The following is a 21,944-nucleotide window of genomic DNA, read 5'->3' as shown; positions in this document are numbered from 1 at the left end:
GCACATGATCCCTGATATTTGACCATGGTATCAGTCAGGGACTGATCTATCTTGACTTTTGGTTTTCTTTCTAAGCTTTCTACAAATTATGTGTGTGTGTGTGTGTGTCTGTGTGTGTGTCTGCATGTTTATGTAAATGTATAAGGATATCTTCTATAGTTCTTTTTTTTTTTTTGAGAGGGGAAAGGGGCAGAGAGAGAGGAGGACACAGGATCCAAAGCAAGCTCTGTGCTGATAGCAGAGAGCCTGACACAGAATTCGAACTCTTAAACCACAAGATGGTGAGCCGAGCTGAAGTTGGACGCTCGACTGACAACCATGCAGGTGCCTCAGGGATATTTTCTAACATCCAAGGCCTGTTATGACAAAATATAACCTTTGGCCATTTCCTGAAGACAAGTGAAAAAAAAAAGTTCAAAGTTTTATCTTCACAGGTATATTTATAGCAGTGCCTTTTTTGTCTTACAGTGTTCCTTGGATAATCTGGTTCCTTTTTCAGTTTTCAGAGTGATGACACACAAATTAGCGTTTCCACCTCTACTGCCTCTTTTGGCAAGAATAAAGATTCTCATGTCAAGGTAAATAAAGAGGGAGGCAGAGACCTAGAGAAAGTAGACAAAATTGGAGTCATACTGAGCAATTTATGTGCCGACACTTCCCTTTAATTGTTAACAGCCACAAAAAAGAAAGAGAAAAAGGAAAAAAACATTGCTGCACAGTGAATGTGAAACATGTGCTCAGGTGTTCAGTGTGTAGAAGTATTTGGGCCACTAATATCTTTCCAACCCGATCTTCTGAAAGATCCCAGCTTTTGACATATCCCTTCCTCCACAAATGTGTAAAATGTAGTTGTGTTCCTCTAGAGGTTAGACCTTTCCTTTGTTTTGGCTCCCTGGAACCCACTCTAGTTGCTAGATCAGACGAAATAACAAGCAAAATGAAAGAAGTATGGTAAAACCTTGGTTTGCGAGCATAATTTGTTCTGGAAACATGCTTGTAATCCAAAGCACTTGTACATAAATGAGAATTTCAAGGACCATTAGCTCAGTTGTGGTCATGTGACATTTGGCACCAGGTACTACTCGTATTGTAAGACATCACTTGTTTATCAAGTTAAAATTTATTAGAAATGTTTGTTCATCTTGCAGAACATTCATAGAACAAGTTACTCGCAATCCAAGGTTTTATTGTTTACCCCATTGGGTAGGTGGAAATTGGGGATTTTCTCAAGTCGTGTGAGCTGAAAGGCTTCTGTGTATAAATGTATATTTATGTATATGTAGACACACAGCCCTGAGACTTTGCAGTCATGTTTCTAGATTGTTCTTCCAATACTGGAGGAAAATGATCCCATCAGAGGGTTTTGTTTTCAGAAGCAGTCACAGGGCCCAGGTAACAGAGTGGCTTGTCCCCCGAGTGGCAGTTTGTGAGTACTGCAGCTACAACCCCAAATTGTACATCACCCTTTAGGGCATGCCAGCTTCCTGTCCCAGGAGAAAGCATTTTCCCTTGGGTATTAATTAAAACCCCATGACCCACAAAAGGAGATGTAGGAGTTTAGAAAACTCAGCTCTGCCACGATCAATGTTTGGAAGTACTCAGGGGTCAATGAGTGAAGCAACAAAGCGAATGAAAGGCTGACCTTCCTTTCATGTTGAACTGGAGCCTTGCATCGCCCCAAGCATTTTGCTATCCTTGAAACCACATTTGAATCAATAACTGGGAGCAGAGCCAGTTCAATCATGTGGCTCTCTGAGGCCCAGCTGAGTGACTGACAGTAATATGTTTTTGAATGATTTAAGGAAACCCAGAGGACTGTTGACCAGCAGGACATCCCAACATTATTAGCTTCCTTCTGATATGTCAGGGCTGCTAGTGAATTTTAGTTTTCCCAAAGGTTCTTTATGATCTTGGAGGCAGCACTGAATGAGCTTCTAGACTCTCATATTTGCACTGAGTTCAACTGATATTTCTTTCTAAGACTTTAAAGGTTCATAAATTACCACAGGCTTTTGGTCCCAGAGCAGTCAAGGCCCTCGGCTGAGATAAATGTGCTCAGTAAATGTGTGTTTTGATGTACTGGACTTTTGTAACTAGTCCTCCAGTTTTGGGAGAAATAAAAGGAAGTATTAGAGACATAAGAGATGAAATATGCTTTATAAAATCAAAATATTTTTTAAAAAGAAAAACATTCTAATAATTTGGGTTCAAGCTGGGACTTCTGGTTTAAAACTATCTTAATTTGGGAATCATTAGCTTTCCTTATAGTTAAAGCCATAGGCCTGTAAGAGTTGGCTCCAGGAGAAAGAATGAACAGAGAATGGAAATGGTCCAGCATGAGCCCTGGGGGATTCCATCATTTAGATGCCATATTGACAAGAAGGGAACGGCTGAAGGTTTGGAAAAGAAGTAGTGAGCAGAGGGAAAACACAAGACAATTTTGATATGTCCAGGGAAGGGTTAATTGCATTTGTTGCTACCGAGCAGTAAATATGAGGATAGAGAAGTGACTCAAGATAAGAGTGCTTCATGGGAGCCATGGGGATAAGGCCCGACTGGAGTAGACTGTTATGAGAATTATAATCCACACAAAGCAAGTGTCTGGTATACAGTATGTGCTTACTGTATGGTAGAAATTACTGAGAATTTCGTGTTAGATTTTACGGATTGCCTATAAGCAATCATTCTCCTTGCTTCCTTCCCCCTTCCCCTAATTCCTTTTCTTGGACGATCCCTCCCTGCAATTTTTAAAAGTTTTCCACTCTCCCATATGCCTAGGTTGAGGCACTATTAATCCAGGCCATTCTTGGTGATGTCATTCCCCTTACCAGTGACTAGCCCTGGCCATAGGCATTGTGACACAGCCCTGCCCAGTGGGATATGAGGAGCAGCCAGATGAGAGCTTCTGGCAAAGGTTTTCTTTACTTATAAACAGATAGTCATGGGAAGAAATGCCCCCCTCCCTCACAGAATATTATTACATCTGTTTGGAATATCTGGAATTGCTGCAGTGATCTGCAGAGTGACTGGGAGAGGAACTCTCATGGATAAGCTATGGATGAGTAGAAACATGAAAACCCATTTTTGTAGACCTAGATCTCAGTCTCATGGTGGTACTAAGCAATCTTTAAATAAGTGTTTCTCTGGATATAAATTCCACAAAGTGCTCTGTATGATGCTGATACTACTGACAAATTACCTAATGCTAGACACTGTTCTAAGCTTTACTTATTTTTTTGCAGCTGAGTAAACGGAGACCGAGTGAAGTGAAGTGATTGGTCCAGGAGCATATGGCTGGTAGGAGGTAGAGTGAGGATCCCAACCCAGGTACTGTAGTCATCATGTGAATGCTTCATCTCTATAGGTCATACTAAACGGGGCATCTGCAAATAAAGATGTGTTTGTTAGGTATCTGTATTTATTTCTTTTTCTTTTTTTTTTTTTTAAATTTAAATTCAAGTTAATGGACATTTAGGCTCTCTCCATAATTTGGCTATTGTTAAAAGCTCTGCAGGGGTGCCTGGGTGGCTTGGTCGGTTAAGCGTCTGACTTCTGCTCAAGTCATGATCTCACGGCCTGTGAGTTCGAGCCCCGCGTCGGGCTCTGTGCTGACCGCTCAGAGCCTGCAGCCTGTTTCAGATTCTGTGTCTCCCTCTCTCTCTGCCCCTCCCCTGTTCATGCTCTGTCTCTCTCTGTCTCAAAAATAAATAAACGTTAAAAAAAAACTCTGCTGGGGCGCCTGGGTGGCGCAGTCGGTTAAGCGTCCGACTTCAGCCAGGTCACGATCTCGCGGTCCATGAGTTCGAGCCCCGCGTTGGGCTCTGGGCTGATGGCTCAGAGCCTGGAGCCTGTTTCTGATTCTGTGTCTCCCTCTCTCTCTGCCCCTCCCCCGTTCATGCTCTGTCTCTCTCTGTCCCAAAAATAAATAAACGTTGAAAAAAAAAAACTCTGCTGTAAACATTGGGGTACATGTGCCCCTATGAATCAGCACTCCTGTATCCTTTGGATAAATTCCTAGTAGTGCTATTGCTGGGTTGTAGAGTCATTCTATTTGTAATTTTTTGAGGAACCTCCACACTGTTTTCAAGAAAGGAAGGGGGGAAAATGGTTACAAACAGAGAGGGAGGGAGGCAAACCATGAGAGGCTCTTGAATACAGAGAACAAACTGAGGCTTGATTGGCGGGGGGGTGGCACGGTGGAAAGGGGAACATGGGTGATGGGCATTGAGGAGGGCACTTGTTGGGATGAGCATTGGGTGTTGTATGTAAGTGATGAATCATGGGAATCTACCCCCAAAACCAAGAGCACACTGTATATACTGTATGTTAGCCAACTTGAAAATAAATTATATTAAAAAAATTTTTAATTCAAGTTAGTTAAAATATAGTGTCATATTGGTTTCAGGAGTAGAATGTAATGATTCATCACTTACATATAACAACACTCAGTGCTTATCCCAACAAGTGCGTTCCTTAATGCCCCTCACCCATTTAGCCCATCCCCCTACCTGCTTCTCCTCCAGCAACCCTCATTTGGAATTTAAGAAACACAATAGATTAACATAGGGGAAGGGAAGGAAAAATAAGATAAAAACAGAGAGGGAGGTAAACCAGAAGAGACTCTTAAAGGCAGAGAAATACAGATAACAAACTGAGGTATCCATATTTAAAATGATGGGTTGTTTTCAGAGTATTTCCTAATAGTGCCAACTATTTCAGACTGAGTTTCTCCCTTTGTCAACTAATGGGCCTGGGAATGCCAAGAAGTGTGTGTCAGCCATCTTTGGTCAGGATACACACTGGAAGTACCAGAATCCAGCTTCCAAAGATTAACACGGCACAAATGAACACCCCAGTTGTATACATGGCTAATTTTAAAACACATATGAAGTAAGAATAGCTGCTATTAATCTAGAGCTTAATATCTTCTTATGTGCAGTGCTTTAAGTACATTGTCTTACCAAATCTTCACTGAATCCTGATCCCTAGGAAGATATTTTACACATTTTATGATTGAGGAAAGTAAACCATGGAGGATTTAAGTATTTTGCTCCAAACTATTGAATTTTAATCCAGGTTTCTCATTCCAAAGGCCACATATTTAACTATCAAATGAACGCATTAAATTTTAACTCAAATTATGGCATAAACGTGGAGGCTACCTAGCACACTGAAGTAGCATATTGTCTGCAAAAGGGTTTGTACATAGAGAAAAGCCTTGGAGGAAGTATGTAGTATCAACAATACTGTTGAGAATTATAGTTAATTTTTATTCTTTTTAATATATCGCTGTCATTAAAAGAAAAAACTTATAAGTGATATTTTTTAAAAAGCAGGTTGTTTTGTCTATAGATCTGGTGACCAGATGCTGGGAAGAGAAGGATTTCTCAAGATCATGTAGGATCACTTTGCCACCAACCATCACCTTTCTTTTCCATTCTAGGTTCAGTTGCCTTCACCTCTAGGTGAAGAGATACTCACTTTCTCCTTTTCCTTTTGCTCACAAAACCTGTGCAGGTCTTTTCTTTTCTTTTCTTTCTTTTCTTTTTTTTTCTTTCTTTCTTTTTTTTTTTTTTTTGTAAATCACAAATGTCTTCTCTCCATCTCTGTGGGCAAGACTGAGTAATCAGATTGTTCATGTCTTTGCCTCTCTGCTCCTAGAACGTTCTAAAGACAAACAGAAACCAGTTGCCTAGCTATTTATTTTGTGTTGGACTCATTGGTACATTAAATAAGTGAGCAGTATTTTGTAGATAAAATAGGCATGTGTGTTGAGTTGTTAGAGTCCCTTTTCTATTAACTCTAGCTAATGCCCCATATTTAATCACAGAACACTGGGTGATTACTTAGTAAATAACCCCAATCACCTCTCAGATATCTACTTCATCACTATTTGTATAGCAAACAGAACCTTGATAAGATCCAGGTTGATTGCAAAATGGATTTCCTGTATATGTTGCCAGTATTTTTTTTCCTGGCAGCCCGGTTATATTTTGCACGTTTGTATTGCCTTTCAGAATTTGCATTCTTCCACCTTCAGATAAAACTTTGAAAGATATTTACGGAATGCTGTTAGTGATATTGTAGAACACAGGTGGCCAGGTTGGAATTGAAATACCTCTGCAAAGATCGAAGAGAAATTTTTGTAACTTAATAAGTGTTTCAGACAGGAAATGACAGTCCTTCTTGTGACAAGAGCTGAAATACTATCAAATTCAAGTAATTGTGCTATAAGAAGACATTTAAATTCCATACGTCCTGAAATCTGAGTTAAAGAAGTGGCTCTTTAATGAATGGCACTGTCCATCTCTGCCATCTGTCTTTAAAATTTACTCTGTTTTATTAAATCCTTAAACAAACACAGAGAGAGAGAATCTGAAGCAGACTCTATACTAAGTGTGGAGCCTGATTCAGGGCTCGATCCCAAGATCCTGGGATCCTGACCTGAGCTGAAATCAAGAGTCGGATGCTCAACCTACTGAACCACCCAGGTGCCCCAGGTCTTCATGTGAAACTTATATTAAGTACATTTGTATGATTTTCTTCTCTTCTCAGTCTGTTGCCGGTCCAGTTAGGGAGCCCCATCTGGAGAACCTAGGAGGGGAATAGGAAAAAGGTATCTTTCCTCTCTTACATAGGAAGGTGAATGTTATTTCTTGTGTTTGCTGGCCGCTTATGCTTTTCTCTCATAAATTTCCTATCCATGGACTTACTTTCAGAAAATTCATAGACAAAAAATCCTCTACAATATTCCTTTAAGATAGTACTGTAGTAATTTTATTAAGGAAGGAAGAGACTGGGGATTGATTGAATCAGACTTAACATTTGAATGAAAAGTCTTAAAATCTATAGAGTGCATTTAAGAAATACAATACTTTGAGAGAACACTTTTCTTTGCTTCAGTAATCAATGTGTAGGCCAGAACATGTATTGCTTTTGTAATTTAAAAAGAAAGATAATGGGAAAAGTCAAGTTTTGGTATAATACGAAATATAACAAACTCATTTCATTACAGAGCTCAGAGGACTATGCAACCATTTCTTTGAATCACAGAATCAATTGTGAGTTTGACATTTTGTGATGAAAACACTGAAATGCTGCAGCTGGTTACCAGATTGGGGGGAAATGTGCTTTGTATGTAATTAATAGAGACAAGCCTTACAGAGAATAAAAAATAAAATTAAATATAAGTGTATATATCAACTGCTCGGGGAGATGAAATAGAATATAAATCATTTTATTTTGGTTGAAAATAGATAATTATAGTGTGAGGTTTTATATCCATTCTACTGTGGCACTAAGCATCTTCACTAAGTTAAAGAAACAGTAGATGTGACTTTAACCAATCAATAGAATTAGCATGAACCTAGAGCCAAAACATTTTAAGCAGGAAAAAAAAAAAAAAAAAAAAAAAAAAAAAAAAAAAAAAAAAGAAGAAGAAGAAGAAAAGAAAGCCAGATTTGTAAATCTGCAGAAGGCACGTAAAAGCTAACAGGCTTACAAAATTCTTGCTCTAATTGAGTGTATGCACAAATGTACTGAATTCACAGTTAGTGAGGAAGAAACCCGAGGAATGGGGTCCATTGCCTAGAACATTAACAGTACTAACAAGGGCAGTAGTCAGTGTTGGAATGTGTTCTCTGTGTGTGCACTGTGCAAGGTGCTTTACATACAGTACTTCCTTTAATTGCCACAACTCATGAGGGAAGCATTATGATCTTTCTAGCAGCCCACAGTTATGGATAGACATAGCTGATTTTCAGAGGCATGTCTCTTTTCAAAGCCTGTGTTCTCACCGCTTGGAGATGTTGCCACAGCATTTCCCTAACCCCATTATTTTTGTTCTTCTCCATCTCTGGCTCAATTCATGCATGCATACATTTTATACCAAAATAGTTATAGAGTTCTTACCATACACTATGTCCTGTGCCAAAATGCCCTTAATATAGCAGGGAATTTGATGGTGATGTTTCTGCCGTTCAGGGAACTTGATCAGAGGAAACCAAGAATTACAGTCTCCTGATAATCATCTTGAAACAGCATTTATTAAATACCCCCAAAGTGTCAGACCCGTGTCTAGGCACTGTCTGTGCAGTCTGATTTTTGCAGCAGTGCTTTACTGGGGTGTTATCAGCTCCACTTCGTAAGTAAGGAAACTGGGGTTCGGATGCATTGGGCAGTTGGTTCAAGTTTCAGTCAGTGTGCAGGGTCTGCTCTGGGATTCTAGCCTCAGCCTGCAGGAGCTCCACTGCCTCATTACCACATCAGACCGCTTTATTCCCATGCCCCTCGGTTCTTCAATCGATTTCACACCAGAAATACAATTCTCAGTGCCACCATCTGCATTTTTGTCACTGCCACGTTGCTACTCTTCATCTGAGTCACGTCAAAATAATGTGGTAATATTGTCTCTAATGGCCCCTACCCTCACCTCCCCCCAGAAACACACACATACGTACACACACACACTTGTTGTGTGTTCACACCCACACACACACACACACACACCTTGCCCCTAGGGGCATGCATTAAACAAACTAATATTCAACATGTTAATTAAGCAGTTTCCAGAAAAGTCAGACTCTAGCTTTTTGCTTTTCAAGGCACGTATATGCAAATGCAGAGCAATTTTCAACTGCAACGACATTAGCCATAATGCCTCTAAATCAGTCTTCTTTTTAGGATGCCTCATAATCTTGGGTGATGTGATGCAACTTAGACACATCTTTCCAAATCATTTCAATCACTCCTATAAATGTGTCATAACCATATGCTAGCTCTGGCAAAGTGATAAATCTTCCCTCTACTGTAAACTATATGCTCAGACTTGTAGGAGTATCTGTTTAAGGAATATATGGGCTATAAGAAGCAGCTAGCTCTCTCTTTATATACTGTGAGTTCTTTGAAGAGCATTAAAATATTTCAGTGTAAGGTATCTTAATTAAACAAGTATTGCAGATACTGTAGGGTCCCTATCTCAGAGCGAGATTGGTGGACATCCTTCTCAGGGGTTAACACAGTCACCCTGGCGCATGACGTAAGACAAGTTACTCAATTTCTCTGTAAGTCCAAATTTACTTTTTTAAGAGTGGGTATGATATCTTTAGTGACTAAAACCTGACCAAAAATTCTATGACATACTTCCCATCAACAGGTTGAATCTATGTCCCCTCTCTTTGAAATGGGTGGGCTTGTGACTGCTTGACCAATTGAATACAATGAGGTGACATGATGTGACTTCCAAGGCTAGGTCATAAGGGTCATGCAGCTGCCATCTTGCTCATAGGAACACTTGCTTTTGGAGTTCTGTGCCTCCATGTAAGAAATCTTTTTTTTTTAATGTTTATTTATTTTTGAGAGACAGAGCATGAGTGGAGGAAGGGCAGAGAGAGAGACACACACAGATTCCAAAGTAGGCTCTAGGCTCTGGGCTGTCAGCACAGCACCTGACACGGGGCTTGAACCCATGAGCCATGAGATCATGACCTGAGCTGAAGTCAGACACTTAACTGACTGAACCACCCAGGCGCCCTTCCATATAAGAAATCTTAATACCCTGAGTTACCAAGTATTGTGGTTGATGGCGTCAGATGAACCCAGCCTTCCAGCCATCTCCACCAAGGTGCTAGACATGGAAGTGAGGCCATCTTGGGCCCTTCAGACCAGTCCATCTGTCAGCCAGATACTACTGAGTGACTTTCATTGACATCATGTAGAAGTTTCACCCAGCTAAGTTCTGCCCAAATTTCTGACCCTCAAAATCATGAAGTATAATAATTGTTGGTTTAAGCCACCGTATTTGGATAAGTCAATCACTATCTCATTCATTGTGAAGTTTATTGTAAGACTCTTAGCTCAGGGCCTGACTTCTAGTAAGTACTCAGTAAATGTTAGCTATTATTTCTATTTATTGAGCATCTTTTGTGATCACAAAACTGCAGAGAGTGTTTTGAGGCATAGACAAGCAAAGGCATACTCTGCAGTGACGTGGCAGTGAAAATGGATACATATGAAAAGATAATGTATGTATCATTAGAATAGTAAAGGTTATAATTGCCAGAGGAGTTCCAAGAAAGGAGAAAGAGCCACTGCAAAGAAAGTGGTTCTTGCGCTGAAACTGAGGTCTCATCTTCAGGGGGAGAGAAAGGGAATATTTGTTGACCTAGACACTGTAAGATAGTTTATCTGATTTGGGGGAGGTGATTGTATTTGAATTCCCATTTTATAGATTAAAAGACGAGAGAGGTGATGCATGTGTTTTGATCGCCTTCTATGATGCAGAGGACAGCTGGGGCCAATAGCAGTTCATTAAGGGGAGAGGGACACCTCACACTATGCAAGGCTCCACAGGTTTGTGCTCAGGAACAGAGTGAACAACCAGGAGCTGTGGGAGGTAGGGTTTACGTAATCAGGAGTGGGCCCTCGTTCCCAAGGGAGGATGTGACTTCCCTGATTTGAATAATTCCAAGGGCTTGCAGGGAACTGAAAGGCACTACTCAGGGATAAGCCAGAACTATGCCTGTTCCTTTTGATAAGGAGGATGGATGACCTTACGTGCTCTATTGCTGTCTGTGAACCAAATAGCCAAGGCTATTTGAGGCCCTCCTGATTTTACCAGATACATACATTTTAAAAGCAGCATGTGATACTGAGGCATAATTTTCAGCCTTATACCACAATATAGCCTGCTTAGGATGCCAAAGCCAATGAGAAGTGGAGCTTGGATTTGAACTCAAGTGTATCTGGCCCCGAGTCTGGTCATCTGGCTCAAAGTCCATGCACCGGATGCAAATGAAGGAGAGGGCAAGTATATGAATACCACTGAGTGAGTGCTACTTCTTTTTATGGAATCATTCTCTCTTTCATTGAATTTAATCTAATTACAAGGCACCCAATACCCTAAGAATGCTCATGGGTATTATACTATAGTTATCAATGATGTCACCATTGGTGGGAGGGTGCACAGGTAAAGGGTACACAGGACTACTTTTGTAACTTTCTGTGAGTCAATAATTACTTTAAAATAAAAAGTTTTGAGACGATATAGGCAAGATGGCGGCTTAGGAGGACGCTGGGCTCACCGCACGTCCTGCTGATCACTTAGATTCCATCTACACCTGCCTAAATAACCCAGAAAACCGCCAGAGGATTAGCAGAACGGAGTCGCCGGAGCCAAACGCAGACGAGAGGCCCACGGAAGAGGGTAGGAAGGGCGGCGAGGCGGTGCGCGCTCCACGGACTGGCGGGAGGGAGCCGGGGCGGAGGGGCGGCTCGCCGGCCAAGCAGAGCCCCCGAGTCTGGCTTGCAAAAGCGGAGGGGCCTGACGGACTGTGTTCCCACAACAAGCGCGACTTAGCGTCTGGGAGGTCATAAGTTAACAGCTCTGCTCGGAAAGCGGGAAGGCTGGAGGACAAAGGGAGGGAGAGCTGCTGAGCCCCCTGACAACAGAGCTCAGTTTGGTGGGGAACAAAGGCGCTCGCCAGCGCCATCTCCCCCGCCCATCCGCCAGCCGAAATCCCAAAGGGAACCGGTTCCTGCCAGGGAACTTGCTCCCTCTGCGCAAACACCCAACTCTGCGCTTCTGCGGAGCCAAACCTCCGGCAGCGGATCTGACTCCCTCCCGCTGCCACAGGGCCCCTCCTGAAGTGGATCACCTAAGGAGAAGCGATCTAAGCCTGCCCCTCCTGCCCCCGTGCACCTTGCCTACCCACCCCAGCTAATACGCCAGATCCCCAGCATCACAAGCCTGGCAGGGTGCAAGTAGCCCAGACGAGCCACACCACCCCACAGTGAATCCCGCCCCTAGGAGAGGGGAAGAGAAGGCACACACCAGTCTGACTGTGGCCCCAGCGGTGGGCTGGGGGCAGACATCAGGTCGGACTGCGGCCCCGCCCACCAACTCCAGTTATACACCACAGCACAGGGGAAGTGCCCTGCAGGTCCTCACCATGCCAGGGACTATCCAAAATGACCAAGCGGAAGAACTCCCCTCAGAAGAATCTCCAGGAAATAACAACAGCTAATGAGCAGATCAAAAAGGATTTAAATAATATAACAGAAAGTGAATTTAGAATAATAGTCATAAAATTAATCGCTGGGCTTGAAAACAGTATACAGGACAGCAGAGAATCTCTTGCTACAGAGATCAAGGGACTAAGGAACAGTCACGAGGAGCTGAAAAACGCTTTAAACGAAATGCATAACAAAATGGAAACCACCACAGCTCGGCTTGAAGAGGCAGAGGAGAGAATAGGTGAACTAGAAGATAAAGTTATGGAAAAAGAGGAAGCTGAGAAAAAGAGAGATAAAAAAATCCAGGAGTATGAGGGGAAAATTAGAGAACTAAGTGATACACTAAAAAGAAATAATATACGCATAATTGGTATCCCAGAGGAGGAAGAGAGAGGGAAAGGTGCTGAAGGGGTACTTGAAGAAATAATAGCTGAGAACTTCCCTGAACTGGGGAAGCAAAAAGGCATTGAAATCCAAGAGGCACAGAGAACTCCCTTCAGACGGAACTTGAATCGATCTTCTGCACGACATATCATAGTGAAACTGGCAAAATACAAGGATAAAGAGAAAATTCTGAAAGCAGCAAGGGGTAAACGTGCCCTCACATATAAAGGGAGACCCATAAGACTCGTGACTGATCTCTCTTTTGAAACTTGGCAGGCCAGAAAGAATTGGCACGAGATTTTCAGGGTGCTAGACAGAAAAAATATGCAGCCAAGAATCCTTTATCCAGCAAGTCTGTCATTTAGAATAGAAGGAGAGATAAAGGTCTTCCCAAACAAACAAAAACTGAAGGAATTTGTCACCACTAAACCAGCCCTACAAGAGATCCTAAGGGGGACTCTGTGAGACAAAGTCCAGAGACATCACTACAAGCATAAAACATACAGACATCACAATGACTCTAAACCCGTATGTTTCTATAATAACACTGAATGTAAATGGATTAAATGCGCCAACCAAAAGACATAGGGTATCAGAATGGATAAAAAAACAAGACCCATCTATTTGCTGTCTATAAGAGACTCATTTTAGACCTGAGGACACCTTTAGATTGAGAGTGAGGGGATGGAGAACTATTTATCATGCGACTGGAAGCCAAAAGAAAGCTGGAGTAGCCATACTTATATCAGACAAACTAGACTTTAAATTAAAGGCTGTAACAAGAGATGAAGAAGGACATTATATAATAGTTACAGGGTCTATCCATCAGGAAGAGCTAACAATTATAAATGTCTATGCGCCGAATACTGGAGCCCCCAAATATATAAAACAATTACTCATAAACATAAGCAACCTTATGGATAAGAATGTGGTAATTGCAGGGGACTTTAACACCCCACTTACAGAAATGGATAGATCATCTAGACACACGGTCAATAAAGAAACAAGGGCCCTGAATGAGACATTGGATCAGATGGACTTGACAGATATATTTAGAACTCTGCATCCCAAAGCAACAGAATATACTTTCTTCTCGAATGCACATGGAACATTCTCCAAGATAGATCATATACTGGGTCACAAAACAACCCTTCATAAGTTTACCAGAATTGAAATTATACCATGCTTACTCTCAGACCACAATGCTATGAAGCTTGAAATCAACCACAGAAAAAAGTCTGGAAAACCTCCAAAAGCATGGAGGTTAAAGAACACCCTACTAACGAATGAGTGGGTCAACCAGGCAATTAGAGAAGAAATTAAAAAATATATGGAAACAAACGAAAATGAAAATACAACAATCCAAATGCTTTGGGACGCAGCAAAGGCAGTCCTGAGAGGAAAATACATTGGAATCCAGGCCTATCTCGAGAAACAAGAAAAATCCCAAATACAAAATCTAACAGCACACCTAAAGGAACTAGAAGCAGAACAGCAAAGGCAGCCTAAACCCAGCAGAAGAAGAGAAATAATAAAGATCAGAGCAGAAATAAACAATATAGAATCTAAAAAAAACTGTAGAGCAGATCAACGAAACCAAGAGTTGGTTTTTTGAAAAAATAAACAAAATGGACAAACCTCTAGCCAGGCTTCTCAAAAAGAAAAGGGAGATGACCCAAATAGATAAAATCATGAATGAAAATGGAATGATTACAACCAATCCCTCAGAGATACAAACAATTATCAGGGAATACTATGAACAATTATATGCCAACAAATTGGACAACGTGGAAGAAATGGACAAATTCCTGAACACCCACACTCTTCCAAAACTCAATCAGGAGGAAATAGAAAGCTTGAACAGACCCATAACCAGCGAAGACATTGAATCGGTTACCAAAAATCTCCCAACAAATAAGAGTCCAGGACCAGATGGCTTCCCAGGGGAGTTCTACCAGACGTTTAAAGCAGAGATAATACCTATCCTTCTCAAGCTATTCCAAGAAATAGATAGGGAAGGAAAACTTCCAGACTCATTCTATGAAGCCAGTATTACTTTGATTCCTAAACCGGACAGAGACCCAGTAAAAAAAGAGAACTACAGGCCAATATCCCTGATGAATATGGATGCAAAAACTCTCAATAAGATACTAGCAAATCGAATTCAACGGCATATAAAAAGAATTATTCACCATGATCAAGTGGGATTCATTCCTGGGATGCAGGGCTGGTTCAACATTCGCAAATCAATCAACGTGATACATCACATTAACAAAAAAAAAGAGAAGAACCATATGATCCTGTCAATCGATGCAGAAAAGGCCTTTGACAAAATCCAGCACCCTTTCTTAATAAAAACCCTTGAGAAAGTCGGGATAGAAGGAACATACTTAAAGATCATAAAAGCCATTTATGGAAAGCCCACAGCTAACATCATCCTCAACAGGGAAAAACTGAGAGCTTTTTCCCTGAGATCAGGAACACGACAGGGATGCCCACTCTCACCGCTGCTGTTTAACATAGTGCTGGAAGTTCTAGCATCAGCAATCAGACAACAAAAGGAAATCAAAGGCATCCAAATTGGCAAAGATGAAGTCAAGCTTTCGCTGTTTGCAGATGACATGATATTATACATGGAAAATCCAATAGACTCCACCAAAAGTCTGCTAGAACTGATACATGAATTCAGCAAAGTTGCAGGATACAAAATCAATGTACAGAAATCAGTTGCATTCTTATACACTAATAATGAAGCAACAGAAAGACAAATAAAGAAACTGATCCCATTCACAATTGCACCAAGAAGCATAAAATACCTAGGAATAAATCTAACCAAAGATGTAAAGGATCTGTATGCTGAAAACTATAGAAAGCTTATGAAGGAAATTGAAGAAGATTTAAAGAAATGGAAAGACATTCCCTGCTCATGGATTGGAAAAATAAATATTGTCAAAATGTCAATACTACCCAAAGCTATCTACACATTCAATGCAATCCCAATCAAAATTGCACCAGCATTCTTCTCGAAACTAGAACAAGCCATCCTAAAATTCATATGGAACCACAAAAGGCCCCGAATAGCCAAAGGAATTTTGAAGAAGAAGACCAAAGCAGGAGGCATCACAATCCCAGACTTTAGCCTCTACTACAAAGCTGTCATCATCAAGACAGCATGGTATTGGCACAAAAACAGACACATAGACCAATGGAATAGAATAGAAACCCCAGAACTAGACCCACAAACGTATGGCCAACTCATCTTTGACAAAGCAGGAAAGAACATCCAATGGAAGAAAGACAGCCTCTTTAACAAATGGTGCTGGGAGAACTAGACAGCAACATGCAGAAGGTTGAAACTAGACCACTTTCTCACACCATTCACAAAAATAAACTCAAAATGGATAAAGGACCTAAATGTGAGACAGGAAACCATCAAAACCTTAGAGGAGAAAGCAGGAAAAGACCTCTCTGACCTCAGCCGTAGCAATCTCTTACTCGACACATCCCCAAAGGCAAGGGAATTAAAAGCAAAAGTGAATTACTGGGACCTTATGAAGATAAAAAGCTTCTGCACAGCAAAGGAAACAACCAACAAAACTAAAAGGCAACCAACAGAATGGGAAAAGATATTCGCAAATGACATATCGGACAAAGGGCTAGTATCCAAAATCTATAAAGAGCTCACCAAACTCCACACCCGAAAAACAAATAACCCAGTGAAGAAATGGGCAGAAAACATGAATAGACACTTCTCTAAAGAAGACATCCGGATGGCCAACAGGCACATGAAAAGATGTTCAGCGTCGCTCCTTATCAGGGAAATACAAATCAAAACCACACTCAGGTATCACCTCACGCCAGTCAGAGTGGCCAAAATGAGCAAATCAGGAGACTATAGATGCTGGAGAGCATGTGGAGAAACGGGAACCCTCTTGCACTGTTGGTGGGAATGCAAATTGGTGCAGCCGCTCTGGAAAGCAGTGTGGAGGTTCCTCAGAAAATTAAAAATAGACCTACCCTATGACCCAGCAATAGCACTGCTAGGAATTTATCCAAGGGATACAGGAGTACTGATGCATAGGGCCACTTGTACCCCAATGTTCATAGCAGCACTCTCAACAATAGCCAAATTATGGAAAGAGCCTAAATGTCCATCAACTGATGAATGGATAAAGAAATTGTGGTTTATATACACAATGGAATAATACGTGGCAATGAGAAAAAATGAAATATGGCCTTTTGTAGCAACGTGGATGGAACTGGAGAGTGTGATGCTAAGTGAAATAAGCCATACAGAGAAAGACAGATACCATATGGTTTCACTCTTATGTGGATCCTGAGAAACTTAACAGGAACCCATGGGGGAGGGGAAGGAAAAAAAAAAAGAGGTTAGAATGGGAGAGAGCCAAAGCATAAGAGACTGTTAAAAACTGAGAACAAACTGAGGGTTGATGGGGGGTGGGAGGGAGGAGAGGGTGGGTGATGGGTATTGAGAAGGGCACCTTTTGGGATGAGCACTGGGTGTTGTATGGAAACCAATTTGTCAATAAATTTCATAAAAAAAATAAAATAAAATAAAAAGTTTTTAAAAATTCTCCTGGGGCCTAAGATTCTACACTGTGGTCCTTGACTTGGAGATATTCATTGTAATCACTGTGGGGCAGCGCAGTTGTGGTTGATCTTACTGTGATCAATCTCACACTTTTCACTCTTTCTCATCTACTTCATGCCCTTGTGTCCTTCCATATCAGCCTAATTCCAGAGCAATTATAGAAGTCACTGTCTTGTACACACTCCTGATTCTTGATTCTCTCTGTCCAGTGTCTTTGTAGTCATTGGCTAAACCACAGCCCTGGTTAAATCCAACTCTGCCTCTGCTGTGTTTTCACCTGGAAATCTGGGTCTTGATGGAGAAAAGTTCACATCCAGGTTGACCAGTGTCATTTTAAACTCATGACCTGACCCTCTACTGGTCCCTTAGTGCTACTTGGTACCATACAATGGATGTTTGTGCCCCTGCCAAAATACATATGTTGAAATGTAACCCTCAGTGTAATGATATTTAGAAGGGACAGTCTTTGGGAGGTGATTAGGTCATGAGGGTGAAGCCCTCATGAATGAGATTAGTGCCATTATAAAACAGACTTCTCACTTCTTTGACAGTGAAAAGACTGCTCTCTGCGAACCAGGAAGCAGACCCTCATCAGACACTGAATCTGTGGCACCTTGCCTTGTACTTTTTTAGCCTCTAGGATTGTGAGAAATAAATTTCTGTTGTTTATTTTGTAATAGCAGCCAACATATTTTGTAATAGAAGCCCGAATGGACTAAGACACCTGGCAATTACTCTTCACTTCCCCACTTTCCTTGATGTCAAATATATACCTTCTCTTCTCCCCTGAAAGCTCCAGCATCTTTTTTTCTGACCCCACTCTTGGCTTCTTATTTCACTGTTCAGATAGATGCAACCAGAAAAGAACTTCAACAAGCTCCTTGGACAAGCCTTTCACTTACAGATTCTACCTTTCCTTCCACTGGTGTGATGGAGCTTTGCAAGCCAAGTGAGACCCACACTTCTGCTAGTGTGTTAGACTCCATCCCCTCCTACCTAGTCAAGGACAGTGCTCGGCCAATTATCCTCTCTCTCTTCTAGATCATCAGTTTCCCTCTTAACTAGATTATTCCTGTCCACATACAAATGTCATTATTTCTTCCATCTAAAGAAGAACTTTCTTTGCCCCATCTTATTCTCTGAGTTCCTGCTCCCCTTGCAGTAAAACTCTTTGAAAGGATTTTCCATACATATGAACTCTAAATCTTCCTTAAAAAAAAAAAAAAAGTTTATTTATTTATTTTGAGAGAGAGACCAAACATGCACATGCATGAGAGTGGGAGAGGGGCAGAGAGAAAGAGGGAGACCGAGAATACCAAGCAGGCTCTGCACTGCCAGCACAAGAGCCTGATACAGGGCTCCAGCTAATGAACCGTGAGATGATGACCTGAGCCGAAATCAAGAGTCAAATGCTTAACTGAGTGACCATCCAGGTGGCCCTTCCTGTCTGCCTTTCAAATCCAAACCAACCAGGCTTTTGCCCCAAGCACCTCATGTCATGGTCATCAGTGACATCTCATTGCTAAATTCAGGGTCCATTGGCCTATCAGCACCATCTGATAGGCTTAATCAGTCTTTCTTTCTTGCGATACTTTCTCAACTTGGCTTCTAGCACACTATCTCCTGGTTTTCCTTCCATTCCAGTGTCTGCTTCCTTCTCGATCTCATTTGCTGGTTTCTTTCCCTCTACTTCATATGTTAATGATGGAGTGTTCCATATCTTCATTTTTGAACCTCTTCTCTGTCTCTGTCTATACTCACTCCCTTGGTGATCTTAAACAATTTTATGGCTTTAAATACTGTGCATATGCCAGGGCCCTCAAAATTTATAGCTCCAGCTTGAATGTCTCCCCTGTGCTGTAAGTCCAGAATTAAATGTCAAGATTTCCATTTGTCTAATAGGAAGATCAAATGTACCATGTCCAAACTCAAAGATCCCTATTCTTCTCCCAAACCTCATAATTTTACAATTCTCTCCTACCCAGTTGACAGAAACCCCACAAAGTGCTCTTTTCCTCACATTTCTCATTAAGTTGGTCAGCAGATATTTTTGGCCCTACATTTAAAAATGTATTCTAATCTGACAGTTTCCCACCACCTCTACTGCCACGACTTTTGTTCAACCCACCGTTGTGGATTACTGCTGAAGTCCCTGTGGGGGAAAAATCTTGTGCCCTACCTCATATACTCTCAACTTACCTTTTTACTCCAGCCATTGCTTCCACACCTGGCTGCTTGTAAGTGTAACCTGGTGGTACCTCCCCTCAGATTATCTCTAGCTTTCTCGTTTCTTGCTTTCCCTTAGGGTTTCTTTGCCACCACTGGGTGTGATATCTATGGGAACTTGCTCAGCCACTCTTTTGCTTTCTATTTTCAAAACTGGAATTAAAGAGAATTACATCTCCATGGGACAATACTTAGCTGGTGGAGAATGAGAGCTGCTGGGGAAAAACTCCCTCCTCCCTCTTTTAGGTGGAAAATTCTGAGTGTCAGCTTTGTATGTCTTCAGAGGCTGCCCTGCATGGAACCCCACTTGCTCACAGTGGCTAAGCTTCATAAAGCTCTTAATTGGCTTTATTTCCCTGTTTCCCTCTTCTTAAGTGTCAAGTCCTCTCCTTTGGGGTCACTTTACAGAATAATCTATCTGTGGGCAGCCATTGTCTCAAGCTCAGCTTTGGGAGAAACCAGGGCTAAGCTCCTTTCTAGTTGGTCTCCTTCTTCCATTCTTGCTCCACACAGTCTAGCCTCAACTGAACAACTAAGGTGACCCCTTTTAAAACATTGATCCGGGGCGCCTGGGTGGCGCAGTCGGTTAAGCGTCCGACTTCAGCCAGGTCACGATCTCACGGTCCATGAGTTCGAGCCCCGCGTCAGGCTCTGGGCTGATGGCTCAGAGCCTGGAGCCTGTTTCCGATTCTGTGTCTCCCTCTCTCTCTGCCCCTCCCCCGTTCATGCTCTGTCTCTCTCTGTCCCAAAAATAAATAAACGTTGAAAAAAAAAATTAAAAAAAAAAACATTGATCCAATTATGACACTTCTTTTTCTTTAAAATTTATAATGGTTTCCCATCTTATGCAGAGTAAACATGGAAAAGTATTATAATACCTTCATAGGCCCTGCTAAATCTGTCCTTCCTGAACGTATCTGACCTAACCCATATCTGTGTCATCTGCTGGTCACTTCCCTCTAGTATAAGTGGCCTCTTTGCTGTTTCTTGAACACACTAGACATACTTCTCTTTAAGGGACCTTGAATTTGCAGTGCCATTTTCATTCAGTTACCTGCATGGCTCATTTCCCTCACCTTCTTTAGATCCTTACTCACATGTCACCTTCTCAAGAAGATCTACCCTAACCATTATGTTTAAAATTGAAAACTCTACTTGCCAACATAATAATCTTTTTGCTTGTTTTGTCTTTCTCCATAGCCCTCATGTCTCATTTAACATTTAATATATACATATTTTAGTATGTTGTTATTTATTTATTTAGCCTATTTCCACAAGGGTGTAAACTCTAGGAAGGCAGGGATTTTTGCTCATTTTCTTCACTCCTGTATCTTCAGTGCCAAGAATAGTGCCTGGCACATAGGAAGCATTTAATGGATATTTGTTAAATGAATGAATTAATGAATAGTTATCTTTTTGATGTTTCAGGCACCTAGGCAGCTATAAAGATGTCGCATTAAGGACAGTAGACATTTTCCCCTTATCTTCTTTATCTTTTTTTAAATGTTTTTATTTGTTTTTGAGAGAGAGAGAGAGAGAGAGAGAGCATGAGTGGAGGAGAGGCTGAGAGAGAGGGGGAGACACAGAATCTGAAACAGGCTCCAGGCTCTGAGCTGTCAGCACAGAGCCGGACTTGGGGCCTGGACCCGTGAACCACGAGATCATGACCTGAGCTGAAGTCAGACGCTCAACGGATTGAGCCACCCAGGTGCCCCATCTTCTTTATCTTTTATTCTGTTTCTAGTGTCTCCCAAATTCAGAAGCCTGAGTAGAGCCAACATACAATAGGAAACTCTATGGAAGGCTCTGATATTTATTAGCTACTTAATGAAGTCTTTTGATATGTCACTCTGAGAGGCAGAACTAAGTAGAAGGAAGAGACATTCATTATAGACATTATTTGATTTGGGGGTACCTTCCACTTAGGTAGAAATTCAATTGTGTAAATGAAGTGACAGAAGACGATGAAGATGTCACTGTCCAAATGTCTTGATTACTTTCTTCAGACCAAAACCCACTAGTAGAGATGCATAGGCATTGCAGTTTCTGCTAAAATGTAATACCTAGGAGATATAACAAGCAATTAAGAGTTATTTCCATGTGATTGTAAATTTTTTCTAATAATATTTCTACTCGAGTATTTGCCACATTCATTTTATTTCATTTGTTAATACATTTCATTTTATTCATTTCATTAATCTTCCATGGCTAATTCAAATACCATTGAAAAAGAAAATTCACACCAAGCTTCCCCTCAAAATCTTACTCCTTCTTATTTAATTACTATTATTGTGTTTTAGCAAGCTATTGCTGCAAACAAAACTAAGATTTTTATGGTGTAATTTTTTGAACGTAGGGCAACTGTAAATGTCAATTAGATTGTAACAAACTCATTTATATTTATAATTAAATTTGAAAATTAGACCCAGTAATTTGGGTCTGATTCATTTGAGATATATTTATTTATGGTATTTATAATACCTAGAATATATTGGCCATTCTTCATTAGAACCTCTCTCAGTATCATTTTCCATTGATTGAGGACTTCTGATTTCAGCTTGTTTTACCAATCTAGACCCACTTTGCAGTGTATTCAAAACAACTTTATGTTATATGGGTTACAGGTAGCAAATGAAAAGCAGGCATGAGTTAATGCTTTTAGCTTGGGATACAGAATATTTTGGAACATAAGTTATCTTTAAGTGTAGTT

The 21,944-nt window shown here is 41.1% G+C and overlaps 1 protein-coding gene across 2 annotated transcripts in view; it reads left to right on the top strand.

Annotated features, from left to right (window-relative positions):
* The window catches only part of GRXCR1 (glutaredoxin and cysteine rich domain containing 1), a 319,676-nt gene that overhangs the window by 123,333 nt on the left and 174,399 nt on the right, over nt 1-21,944 (top strand). The window contains exons 1-2 of one of the 2 annotated variants that reach the window (XR_007151865.1): nt 499-578; nt 3,243-3,327. The gene's annotated coding sequence lies outside the window, so the exon portion shown is untranslated. Of the gene's footprint in view, nt 1-498; nt 579-3,242; nt 3,328-21,944 lie in introns of those variants that run through there. The other variant, XR_007151864.1, reaches the window with a different exon arrangement.

This window comes from Prionailurus viverrinus, chromosome B1 (assembly GCF_022837055.1).
Source record: "Prionailurus viverrinus isolate Anna chromosome B1, UM_Priviv_1.0, whole genome shotgun sequence".
Lineage (NCBI taxonomy): Eukaryota > Metazoa > Chordata > Mammalia > Carnivora > Felidae > Prionailurus > Prionailurus viverrinus.
The sequence above is the reverse complement of the archived record's forward strand: the minus strand, read 5'-3'. Positions and strand labels throughout refer to the sequence as shown.